The following is a 12,312-nucleotide window of genomic DNA, read 5'->3' on the forward strand; positions in this document are numbered from 1 at the left end:
GCTCACCCGGCCCGTCCGCACAGGGTTCCGCCGCAATTTTGTCCTTCCAATCAAAGTGGCCGAGGCCGCGGAGGAGACGGCCGCCGTCGCCAATCAGCGGCGTCCTCCTCCCGACGGCTGCTCCGATTGGTTAAGGACGGGGGAGCCTGGAGACCGACAGAGGAAGGCGGGGTCTCATTTCTGGGTGGCTTTTAAATCGGTTTTTTCTTTGCAAGGCTCAAGAGTTTCCCTGTTACTGAGAAGGAGGCTTGTATCCGTCATTACCCAAAAAGCAAGCCTCATCAGCACTACTGAATATTTTCCCGCTTCTACTTACTAAATAGACGCATAATTCTTCTTTCCCTTCATTTTAATACACATGCCTATACCTATCTATCTATCTATCTATCTAGGGGTTATTGGGTTGTTTTTATTTTGATTATATATATTTTTTATTTTGATTATATATATTTTTTATTTTGATTATATATATTTTTGGTTTAATATTTTGATTTTGTTCTGTGAAGTGCCCTGAGACCTCTGGGTATAAGGCAATATATAAATTCAATAAATAATAAAATAATAATAATCGTATAAAAGCTATGGTTCCTATGTGCTGAATCTGCGTCTGGAATTTATTATTATTATTTACTAAATTTGTACAGTATACCCTTCTTCACCCAAAGATCTCAGGGCGGTTCACAGCATAAAAACACAAAATACATAAAGAAAACAAAAATAAAGCAAGCCTATACCTCACTACAGTGTACCTAGTGTGTTCAGGGATAGCCAACCTGGTGCCCTCCACAAGTGGCTGGGTTTCAGCTCCCACTATCCCTGACCATTGGCCATCCTGGCTGGGAATGATGGGAACTGAGAGTTCAACAACATCTGAAGTGGCTTTAAAGAGCTTGTAAGGCTGGACTTGCAACTTATTTCGATTTTTCTGCTGGGATTGCTTTTCTTTTTGCCCTTTGCACCATCAGCACAGGTAAGGAAGGAAGGTTGCAAAGTGTCCTTGTTGATTTCATAGCACCTTGTTTCATATGAATGAGCCTGCTCCTTTAAAATTGAGGCTTGCTGTATTCTTTGACAGAGATGTCACCTTGCCAACAAAGGTCTGTATACCGTAGTTAAAGCCATGGTTTTCCCAGTAGCGATGTATGGAAGTGAGAGCTGGACCATAAAGAAGGCTGATCGCCGAAGAATGGATGCTTTTGAATTATGGTGCTGGAGGAGACTCTTGAGAGTCCCGTGGACTGCAAGAAGATTAAACGCATCCATTCTTAAGGAAATTAGCCCTGAGTGCTCACTGGAAGGACAGATCGTGAAGCTGAGGCTCCAATACTTTGGCCACCTCATGAGAAGAGAAGACTCCCTGGAAAAGACCCTGATGTTGGGAAAGATGGAGGGCACAAGGAGAAGGGGATGACAGAGGACACGATGGTTGGACAGTGTTCTCGAAGCTACAAACACGAGTTTGACCAAACTGCGGGAGGCAGTGGAAGACAGAAGTGCCTGGCGTGCTCTGGTCCATGGGGTCACAAATAGTCGGACACGACTAAACGACTAAACAACAACAACATATTCTTTGACATTGTCTTATCAGGAAATTGCTGAGTTCAGAGAAAGATCATCAGAAGATCCCAGACTCAAATCTGTTCTGTCTAAAAAAAGTCTATGCACCAGTTTATGGGGAAAGAACATTTCTTCGGAAGCAGCCAGGAGATTTCCAGAAACCAGTGGGTTCCAGTATCTCTTTGACTGACATACCAGCTGGCACAAAAGACAGATCTCTCATAGGACAAATGCACTGTCTGAATCACCTTGTATGAGGCAGAGGCAGAACTCAATACAATAGTGACTCAGCTGCTGCAGGAATGCACATTTACGCTGCTCCATCTGCTGGCAGACTGAACCATGCTGCAACCCTATATATGCACCCCTCCCTATTAAACAGGGACGCGGGTGGCGCTGTGGGTTAAACCACTGAGCCTAGGGCTTGCCGATCAGAAAGTTGGCGGTTTGAATCCCTGCAAAGGGGTGACCTCCTATTGCTCAGTCCCTGCTCCTGCCAACCTAGCAGTTTGAAAGCACGTCAAAGTGCAAATAGATAAATAGGTACCACTCCGGCGGGAAGGTAAACAGCGTTTCCGTGCGCTGCTCTGGTTCGCCAGAAGCGGCTTAGTCTGGCTGGCCATATGACCTGAAAGCTGTACGCCGGCTCCCTGGGCCAGTAAAGCGAGATGAGTGCCGCAACCCCAGAGTCGTCCGCGACTGGACTTAACGGTCAGGGGTCCCTTTACCTTTACCTATTAAACAGAGGCACACGGGTGGTGCTGTGGTTTAAACCATAGAGCCTAGGACTTGCCGATCAGAAAGTTCGAATCCCCGCGACGGGGTGAGCTCCCATTGCTCGGTCCCTGCTCCTGCCAACCTAGCAGTTCGAAAGCACATCAAGTGCAAGTAGATAAATAGGTACCACTCCGGTGGAAAAGTAAATGGCGTTTCTGTGCACTGCTCTGCTTCGCTAGAAGCGGCTTAGTCACGCTAGCCGCATGACCCGGAAGCTGTACGCCGGCTCCCTCGGCCAATAAAGCGAGATGAGCGCCGCAACCCCAGAGTCATCCGCAACTGGACCTAATGGTCAGAGGTCCCTTTACCTTTACCTATTAAACACAGTATGGGTTTTCAGGGGGCTTATTCCTATTGGCCTCTGTGCATAGGGTTGTACTGCAAGGCCTTCCCTATAAGTCCGGAGGATGTCATATTTCCTCAGTCACAGGGCTGGTGCACAGCACTGGGAGACCCACAGGAGGCTGAGAAAGCAGCAAATCTCAAACGTGGCAACAGCTTGCACGGTGCAGCCAAACTGCGGGGCGTCCTACCCTATTGGCAGGAATTCCCCGCCCATTCCGCAGTGATTGGGCCTCTCTGCTGCCCCTGTCAGTGGGTTGCAAAAGCATCAATCAAAGGAACGGGACCCCGTGAGGCAGCTCCTAACAACTAGCTTTCTGATTGGCCCATACTTTCAGCCCCGAGAAACAGCCATATTGAGTGTGGCACTTCGGGGAGGGAAATCTGGCTTTTAAAGCAGAGTATATATCAGCTCAGGGACGCAGGTGGCGCTGTGGGTTAAAGCCTCAGCGCCTAGGGCTTGCCGATCGAAAGGTCGGCGGTTCGAATCCCTGCGGCGGGGTGCGCTCCCGCTGCTCGGTCCCAGCGCCTGCCAACCTAGCAGTTCGAAAGCATCTTCGGGTGCAAGTAGATAAATAGGGACCGCTTACCAGCGGGAAGGTAAACGGCGTTTCCGTGTGCGGCTCTGGCTCGCCAGAGCAGCGATGTCACGCTGGCCACGTGACCCGGAAGTGTCTCCGGACAGCGCTGGCCCCTGGCCTCTTAAGTGAGATGGGCGCACAACCCCAGAGTCTGTCAAGACTGGCCCGTACGGGCAGGGGTACCTTTACCTTTACCTTTATATATCAGCTCAGTCTTTGCTCATTTAGAACTAGTTATGTCACTTTGGTACTGGATGCCTTCAATTTTTATTTGTTACTGTCTTCCCAATTTTTACCTACACAATTTTTACCTGGTATCTGAAGAAGTGTGCATGCACACGAAAGCTCATACCAAGAACTAACTTAGTTGGTCTTTAAGGTGCTACTGGAAGGAATTTTTTTATTTTGTTTCAATTTTTACCTGTTAATGTTTGCAACTTATTATTATTATTATTAACGAATTACCTCTTGCAAGGCACCTCTTAAGTGATTTGCAGTGTGCTTGATGGTGTTCCAGCCATAGCTGTCAAAGTTTCCCTTTTTTAAATGGAAATTCCCTTATTCCGAATAGGATTCCTTGCAAGAAAAGGGAAAAGTTGACAGTTATGATTTCTGGAATGCTGACACCCTGGGCTCTAGATTGCATGACTTTGGAGAGTTGGGAACTTGTATGCCCACATTCTGCAAAATATATATAAAAAAGCAAGATCTCAAAATTTGAAGACGCATGCTTAGAACATGATGAAGATATCTCACAGGGCAGCGGATGTTTAGGATCAGAGTCTGCCCTCTCCTAGATGGGCTCCCTTCCCAGATGGACAAGCCCCCTCTGCCCCTCACTTTCCTCTGCAACACAGGCAGAAACCGCCTGCTTGACCGTTGGACCCACTCTTGGTGTTGTCCACTCAATTCGCCGGAGAAATCCCTAACTCATTGAGGGTTTGAGACCCATCGGCCACCCTCGTCTGGTTTAACACGCTGGTCAAAGCTGTTTTCCGGTTTTGTAGCTGCCGTCACATACTGACATCTTCTAGAAGACACAGGTGAGAGTTGAGTGCAGGTTGAGAACCAAAGGTGGAGAAATTACCCCAGAAGGAGCACTATCAGAAGTGCTACCCCTCCCCTAACATTCTGTAATAAATGAAAATCTGCCCTTATTCCCTTATGGGGGACACAAGAGCCCTTATAGAGTCCTTTGCAGGTTCTCCATGGGTCGGAAAAAAGAACAGAGGCCAACCAGAGAATATTGAGAAGCAAAAAGCAGCTAGTAAGCTTGATCTTTATTGAACTGTTGCAACAGGGTGCCCCCCTCACACGCAGGAGGGAGGAGGAACCCAGAACAAAGGTGTGTCCGCCTTTATATAGACATTTTAAATTGCCCGTCCTGGAGTCCGAGACCACCCCCCAGAAACATCATACATACATCACAGAAAGGGGTGTAGCTCAAGAGAAATCTGAGTGCGTTGTTTACCTCCTGTCTAGCAGGTTACCTGTTAATGTTCACTTGACTGGATACCCTGGGGAGCCTGGCCAGTCTTTTGTAATGATAAATACTTAGTTCCTGAGCCAGGTCACAGGCTCACCCAATTCATACACAGACATACCCTTAAGACAGGATTTATGGAGGAAAAGATAATGGGGAGGCTTTTCCATTTTCCTTGACCTTGCAGAGAAATCATTTGGTCAGTTTGGGAGTCAAAATGGTTTCAGGGCTGTTTTCCTGTGCAGCTTCAGACATGTGGATCATATATTTATGTACATGTTTGCTTGGTACATTTATGAACATTTATTATATATATAAGACCTTAATTTTTTATTTAAATTCCATACACCCTTGTATCAGACATTAGAAGCCGATAATTTTTATCTCGCCCATTAAATATTTCAGCTGTTGATTTCTGCAGACCAAAGTGCTGTTAAAAGCACAGGAGCAGGGCAGTTTGTTTGTTTTTTGTCAGGTGTGTGTCATATGACAATAAGACTTTTAAGAAGCTACTCTTTCAAGTAAGGTGAAAAAGGTGCTTTTGCTCGCTTCCCTAACCACTCCTGCTAATCAAGGGGGCACTCTTACAAGGCTTTTTTTTAAAAAAAAAAAATAATAATTTTAATTGGAATTTTATTTACAACATAACACAACCCCCCATCCCCCAATACACAAATCTACCCTCATTAAACGTGAACATAACATACAGTGTGCATAACATAACATACAACAATACAAACAACCAAATAAAAGATTTCCTTTATCCTGTATCTGGCGTCCTTATTTACTTCTTATAAACTGTTTGCTTTACGAATAATTATTAAGATTTTTCTAATTATAACTTAAATATCCACAAACTCTCCTGCAGACATTAATCGAAACAAGTCCAGATATGTATTTTAGGGCACTATTTTTGTGAAGTGTTCTCTGCATTTTCCCCATGCTTTTTGAAACTTCTTGCAAGGCTTTTAGATCCAGGGTGGGTTTAGCAGGTAGGCTGCTTTCTGCAACTTCCTAAAAGTTACTTAGAATTACAGCTGTCAGTTGATCAGGAAAGAAGGCCTGGCTTCTTATGCTTTTTAAGAAGTAGCTTGATTTGTAAGCTGGTGCAGCTTTTCACAACATCAAGATAAGCATTATTATTAACTGCTAAGGTTTGCCCAAGAAGCAAAGAAACAAGGCTGGTAACAACAATAATTAAAAACAAACAAGCTGAAATCAAAGTACTGAGGTTTAAGGCTTCAATCCTGTGCAACCTTACTTAGGAGTAAGCCATACTGAAATCGATCAGATTCTTCTCCCCACCAGGTAAGCATGCATAGAAATGGGCTGCACAAGCAAATGACTGGGATGTGCATCAGGTAGAAGTGATAACTGAAATATCAGCATCAAGTAGTTAAAGATTTCTAATAGATTTTATATGCCTGTTGTCTTTGTCCATGGAGTTTTCTTGGCAGGGATACTGGAGTGGCTTGCCGGTTCCTGCTCCAGGTGGATCACGTTTGGTCAAAATTCTCCACTATGACCTGTCCATCTTGGGTGGCCCTGCATGGCATAGTTCATAGCTTCTCTGAGTTATTCAAGCCTCTTCGCCATGGCAAGGCAGTGATCCATGAAGGACAGATCCTGAAGCTGAGGCTCCAAGACTTTGGCCCCCTCATGAGAAGAGAAGACTCCCTGGAAAAGACCTTGATGTTGGGAAAGATGGAGGGCACAAGGAGAAGGGGACGACAGAGGACGAGATGGTTGGACAGTGTTCTCAAAGCTACCAGCATGAGTTTGACCAAACTGCGGGAGGCAGTGGAAGACAGGAGTGCCTGGCGTGCTCTGGTCCATGGGGTCACGAAGAGTCGGACACAATAATAATAATAATAATAATAATAATAATAATTTATTATTTATACCCCGCCCATCTGGCTGAGTTTCCCCAGCCACTCTGGGCGGCTCCCAATCAGTGTTAAAAACAATACAGCATTACATATTAAAAACTTCCCTGAACAGGGCTGCCTTAAGATGTCTTCTGAATGTCAGGTAATTCTTTATCTCTTTGACATCTGATGGGAGGGCGTTCCACAGGTCGGGCGCCACTACCGAGAAGGCCCTCTGCCTGGTTCCCTGTAGCCTCACTTCTCGCAATGAGGGAACCGCCAGAAGGCCCTCGGCGCTGGATCTCAGTGTCCGGGCTGAACGATGGGGGTGGAGATGCTCCTTCAGGTATACAGGACCGAGGCCGTTTAGGGCTTTAAAGGTCAGCACCAACACTTTGAATCATGCTCGGAAACGTACTGGGAGCCAGTGCAGATCTCTCAGAACCGGTGTTATGTGGTCCCGGCGGCCACTCCCAGTCACCAGTCTAGCTGCCGCATTCTGGATTAATTGCAGTTTCCGGGTCACCTTCAAAGGTAGCCCCACGTAGAGCGCGTTGCAGTAGTCCAAGCGTGAGATAACCAGAGCATGCACCACTCTGGCAAGACAGTCCGCGGGAAGGTAGGGTCTTAGCCTGCGTACCAGGTGGAGCTGGTAGACAGCTGCCCTGGACACAGAGTTAACCTGCGCCTCCATGGACAGCTGTGAGTCCAAAATGACTCCCAGGCTGCGTACCTGGTCCTTCAGGGGCACAGTTACCCCATTCAGGACCAGGGAATCCTCCACACAACTAAACGACTAAACAACAACAACAATAGAATTTAGTCCACCCACAGCTTGAGTCCGCTGCCATCCTCTACTGATTCCTGTAAAAGATTAATGTTGCTTAATTTGTCTTCCCCCCGCCCCCGTTTATTCCAATGCATGTTGAACTAGAAAGTGGCTTTTACAGATTTCACTGTCGATCAAGTTACTGACAACAGCAAGCACAGGTATAATTTTTCTGCAGGACAAAGGAGGAAGATATTCTAATATCAGTGTGAAGAAAATGACGTCCTTTCCTTTTCGCTATTTACCAGTTCTTTGAAAACAGCTGCCTGGTTACAGCCGTAATTTCACTTCTGTTATCTGTCCTTTGTGGCCTTAAGCAGCCCTCAGAGACCCAGTTCATTACATCGAGGAACCGGGACCGAAAAGACCAAAAATAGAAACTATAGACTCCCCAGTCTGCAAAATAGCTATTCGTTCACTTCCTCCATTATTAATAGGCTTTCGAGAAACAGCACGACCTGTGTGAAGAGAGTCCCTTAAGCAGAAGGGCTACTGAACCCACCTTATTAATCAAGTGCCAACGGAGTGGAAAGGCGAATGAGGAAGCTTAATGAAGGGTCTTCAGACATGACATTGGGCATCTTACGGGAGACCACCTGGCCCAAAGCTGGTCGGCAGATCACCACAAAATAAGTTGTGTCTGTAATAAACGTAAATCTGCCCTTATTCCCTTAAGGGGGACACAAGAGCCCTTATAGAGTCCTTTGTAGGTTCTCCATCGGTCAGAGAAAATAACAGAGGCCAAGCAGAGAATACTGAGAAGCAAAGCAGCTAGTAAGCCTGATCTTTATTGAAAATGTTGCAACAGGGTGCCCCCCTCACACGCAGGAGAGGAGGACCCAGAACAAAGGTGTGTCCGTCCTTATATCGACATTTTAAATTGCCCGCCTTGGAGTCCAAGACCACCCCCAGATACATCATACATACGTCACAGAAAGGGCGGTCTACAACAGAAATCTGAGTGCATTGTTTATCTCCTGTCTGGCAGGTTACCTGTTAATGCTTACTTGATTGGATTGCCTGGGGAGCCTGGCCAGTCTTTTGTAATGGCAAATACTTAGTTCCTGGGCCAGGTCACAGGCTCACCCTGTTCATACACAGACATACCCTTAAGACAGGATTTGTGAAGGAGGAGACAATGGGGAGGCTTTTCCATTTTCCTTGACCTTGCAGAGAGATCATTTGGTCAGTTTGGGAGTCAAAACGGTTTCAGGGCTGTTTTCCTGTGCTGCTTCAGACATGTGGTTTATATATTTATGTATGGGTTTGCTTGGTACATTTATGAACATTTATTATATATATAAGACCTTATTTTTTTTTATTTCAGTCCAAAAGAAGAGGCTGCTGGATGAGGCCAATTTGCCCATCTAGTCCAGCATCCTGTCTCACAGTGTCCAACTGGAGTGATTTCTTGATTGAAGCGGCTTCCAAACAATAAAGAACAATAACATAACAAGTACAGCATAAATCATATATAATTAGCAGAACATCAGTAAAACAATTACAACCTATAAAACACTATTAGCAAAGCAGTAACAAAGAAGCAGGCTAAACATCGCAACTGCAGCATGTCCCATTATATGACTAACAAAGCACTGATAATGTGTAAAACCATTATGAACAAAATAGCAAGAAAAATGAAGCTAAACACACACACAGGTTTATACACCCTCTTCCCCCATGACTCATAATCTTTCGCTCTGTTCAGCCTCTTCATTAAACTATACATTCACAGATGCCTACCGGAAACCTGCAAGTAGAACCATTGCACAAGAGTAACTCTCCGCTACTGTGGTTTTGAGCAACTGGGATCGGTTGGAGGCAGCAAGGCTTCTGAACCCAACATTTGCCACAAGCAGAGCAGATCCGTTGAAATGAGTGCACATGACTAATTTAGGTCCATTCATTTCATCATCATCATAAATAAATTTTAAAAACCAGGCTCAGGGTGGCGAACAACAAATTTAAAACAATTATAAAAGCAGCATAAAATACAGTATAAAAACATGAATAACTGTAAAATTCAAAAATCAGTTAGATAATCGCCAGGGCTAGCTGGCTGAATTGGTCCTAATTGGGCCAGCGAGGAGCCCAGGGGAGAATTAGCTGTGGGATCTCAGAGCGGGTGATCTTCAAAAAAAGGGGAGGGGGAAGGAAGAGAAGGGAAATAAAAGATCAGGCTGAATTCAAATTAAAGGCCAGGCGGGATAGCTCTGTCTTACAGGCCTGACGGAAGGAGGTTAAATCCTGCAGGGTCCTGGTCTCCTGGGACAGAGCATTCCACCAGGTCGGAGCCATCACTGAGAAGGCCCTGGCCCTGGTGGAGGATAGTCTGACTTCCTTAAGGCCTGGGACCTCTAAACTATGGTTATTCATGGCCCTTTGGGTCCTCTGTTGGGCAAACCAGGAGAGGCAGTCCCGTAGATACAAGGGCCCTCATATCCCGTAGATACGAGGTTAAGAACAGTTTCAGGTTAAGAACAGACCTCTGGAACAAATTAAGTTCTTAACCCCACTGTATACATGAAGCCCCATAGCATTACGGGCACATAATAATAATATTTTTAAAATTTATACCCCCCCCCCATCTTGCTGGGTTTCCCCAGCGGCTCTGGGCAGCTTACAACATACAGTGGTACCTCGGGTTAAGTATTTAATTCATTCCGGAGGTCCGTTCTTAACCTGAAACTGTTCTTAACCTGAAGCACCACTTTAGCTAATGGGGCCTCCTGCTGCTGCCACGCCACCGCGGCGCAATTTCTGTTCTCATCCTGAAGCAAAGTTCTTAACCCAAGGTACTATTTCTGGGTTAGCGGAGTCTGTAACCTGAAGTGTCTGTAACCCGAGGTACCACTGTATAGAAAAACACAACAAAGCATCCAACATTTTTTAAAAACCCCAACTATCCTATATGAGCAACAAACCAACAAACAAATCAATAGAAACCAATAATAACAATAGTAATAAACAGTTTGCAGTTATGCCCAAATGAAAATACCGTATTTTTCGCTCTATAAGATGCACCAGACCACAAGACGCACCTAGTTTTTGGAGGAGGAAACCAAGAAAAAAAATATTCTGAATCTCAGAAGCCAGAACAACAAGAGGGATAGCAGCGCAGTGAAAGCAGCAATCCCTCTTGCTGTTCTGGCTTCTGGGATAGCTGCGCAGCCTGCATTCGCTCCATAAGAAGCACACACATTTCCCCTTACTTTTTAGGAGGGAAAAAGTGAGCCTTATAGAGCAAAAAATAAAGTGACTGCCGACCCCATCTCAACTACAAACATAGCACAAACCACCGGCTGGTTATAATGGGTTTCGGTGGGCAAGAGAACCAGCAAACATTTGTTGCTGCGGAGCAGACGTGCTTTTATGTTCTCGGGGACAGGTGCTTGGCAACCCGTGACTCAGCTCCAAGTCAGGGAGTTCCCCTGGGGTTGCACGCCTGCTTGCAATGAATGGGAGGCGTGCGGAAAATAAAGAAATATAAAAAGCACGGGTCGTGTTCCTGTGTAGGAAGACAGGCGGCTCCCATTCATTTCAGCCGGGGTGGGGGACGCAGGGGCTTATGAAATGTACATTCTCAGCAGCTGGTGCAAGGCTGGTTTTCTAAAAAGAGACACCAGCTACTCGCCCCCCAGCAGTCTCCCTCTTGCAGAAAGAGCCCTGCTGCCATTTCCCCTTTCCAGCTCACTGAAGCTCACGACGAAAGCACTTCCAGTAAGCCACTTAGAAAACCCTTAGTCACAAAATGATTTAAATGGATCCTATTCTGGCTGCCCTTGGGGAATGTGCAGGAACGTAGCAGAAAGCACAGTGGAAGACCCTAATGCCAGGAGATAGCTTTAGGTACATATGTGCTTATTTATGGACAAGTCGCCCCTTTTTATTGTTCTTTCACAGCGGGTATTAGGAACAGTAATTATTCTGGATGCATTCTACGTTCTTATAAATCAAGATGTTGTTAGGGGTACAGTGGTACCTCGGGTTACATACGCTTCAGGTTACAGACTCCGCTAACCCATAAATAGTGCTTGAGGTTAAGAACTTTGCTTCAGGATGAGAACAGAAATCGCGCAGTGGCGGTGGCAGAAGGCCCCATTAGCTAAAGTGGTGCTTCAGGTTAAGAACGGACCTCCGGAACGAATTAAGTACTTAACCTGAGGTACCACTGTACTTAATTCGTTCCAGAGGTCCGTTCTTAACCTGAAACTGTTCTTAACCTGAAGCACCACTTTAGCTAATGGGGCCTCCCGCTGCTGCCGCACGATTTCTGTTCTCATCCTGAAGCAAAGTTCTTAACCTGAAGCACTATTTCTGGGTTAGTGGAGTCTGTAACCTGAAGCGTCTGTAACCCGAGGTACCACTGCATTTTGGAAATGTACATCCAGTTTTTTTTTCCTTTAATTTTTTGGGGGGTCCCCAAGAGAGTGGGGCCCTAAGCTATAGCTTATACATAAATGCAGCACAGGATACCTGCACTGCACCCACCGCGGGGTATTCAGGCTAAATGCCACGCAAGGGCGAAATATAAGAGAAAACCCCGCCTCCCCAGGGGAGGGTCCCTTAACCAATCAACACTGGCCGGGGGCGCACGCGCAACCCTGCAGCAGCCGCCGCCGCCGCCGCCCTCAAGCCCCACCCCGCTGCTCCTTGCGGGCCACGCCCTCTTTCTCGTTTCACGCGCATGCGCAGAGACTCGTCTCGAGCGCCGCCTGGGCTGTTCTAGCGGTATGAGTGGCAGGCGGGTCGGGCGCGCGCGCCTCCTTCCCTCCGTCCGTCCGTCAGGCGCGAAGAGGGGCGGGACGCCACTCCTCTCCCTGCCCCGTGATTGGCCTCTAGTCTCCTCTCTTCGCCCTGCCCCTCCCTGTCCGT

Source organism: Podarcis cretensis (genome assembly GCF_951804945.1).
Source record: "Podarcis cretensis genome assembly, chromosome: 4".
Lineage (NCBI taxonomy): Eukaryota > Metazoa > Chordata > Lepidosauria > Squamata > Lacertidae > Podarcis > Podarcis cretensis.